A 1,312-nucleotide genomic window follows, 5' to 3' on the forward strand; every position below is an offset into this window, starting at 1 on the left:
AGCCCCAAACGCAATTTCATTGTTCTTGACAATGACAATAAATAAATACTACTACTACTAGAGCCAGAGCAGGGGACAGGCGAGCTGGAACAAACCATTTTTTTGGAGGAGGGGTATCTATACTTTTGTTGTTAAAATGTCACGTCTCAACCAAGTTTATTTTTAGTAGTGTGTCACACAAACAGCAAACACTGTCAAAAAAGTAAGAAATCTTTGGAGTGCTTTGATTGTGGGTTAAAAACACCCGTCGCCTGGTGACGCTGGAAGTTTCTTCCTGTTAAAGAGGTTTTCCTTCCGACTGTCACAAGTGCTTGCTCATGGGGGGGTCTGTTTGTTGGGGGTTCTCTGTCATAATGTAGGGTCTTTGAACGGGAATGGTCAATTATTTAAATTCAATGAAGTCGATCTATTATTATTTAATTACAAAATAAAACAAGAATTTAATGCAGATTTTATTAAATGTTCAGATTCAGTTCATGAATTATTTGCAGATTTGAAGATAACATTTCATAAAGTGAGTGCTCAGCTTACACAGTGGTACACCCCGCTCAGCTGCAGAGCCTCACATTAACATTCATTTAACAACCACCGTAAAGAGCAGCCAGCAGGGGGAGCCAACAGTAATCATTCTCTCTGATAGCTGTAGTTCAACTGACAGGAAACAGGAAGTAGACAGTGATTGGTCAGTGATTTCAATAACAACAGTTTCCTCAACATCCCAAAAGATTCACAGTAAGCTAAAAGAAACGGGCTGATCTTCATCAGAAGACAGTGGTCTGCTCCTGCCTCTGAGCCGAGTCTGGGGTCTGCACACAAACGTCACATCAGTCAGGCTTTCTCTGGGTTAGCTGGATCAGCTGAGCCCAAACTCGTCGTAGAAACAGGAAACAGGAAGCAGCAAACTTACGAGGAAGAGCAGGGTGTGGTGGATGATGAACTCTCTAGTGAGGGTGATCAAGTCCTGGTTCATGGCCTGGAACAGGGACGGGACCAGGACCACAGCCAGGTTATGGGCCGACATCTTGTTCACCTGAGAGAACACCTGAACCCTGAGGGAGAGAGGGAGGAGTCAGTGAGCAGGTGATGTTCTGTGTGCTGGTTTCATTCACTGTGTTCATGATCAGACTAAATAAATCATAATAACAGGTTCCATCAGCGTTCGATTCAAACTCAGGCGACTCCAGCCCTCCTACCTGCACGTCAGTGCAGTAGAGCTGGGCGATAGAACGATACGATATGTAAAATAACGTTTTCTCGATAGAAAAGTTAAACTATTGTGATAGGCCTCACCGCTCTTGTCCTCTTAAAAAAA

General features: G+C 43.5%; 1 long non-coding RNA gene across 1 annotated transcript; it reads right to left on the reverse strand.

Annotated features, from left to right (window-relative positions):
* Positions 1–439: 439 nt before the first annotated feature.
* On the reverse strand, positions 440–1,280 carry LOC102194628 (uncharacterized). Its single transcript, XR_312644.1, has 2 exons — positions 908–1,280; positions 440–806 (listed from the first exon to the last, which is right to left on the reverse strand). It is a non-coding gene; the product is annotated as an uncharacterized LOC102194628 (long non-coding RNA).
* Positions 1,281–1,312: the final 32 nt, after the last annotated feature.

The sequence above is a fragment of the Pundamilia nyererei genome, unplaced genomic scaffold, assembly GCF_000239375.1.
Source record: "Pundamilia nyererei isolate P.nyererei 1_Seehausen unplaced genomic scaffold, PunNye1.0 scaffold05700, whole genome shotgun sequence".
Classification (NCBI taxonomy): Eukaryota; Metazoa; Chordata; class Actinopteri; order Cichliformes; family Cichlidae; genus Pundamilia; species Pundamilia nyererei.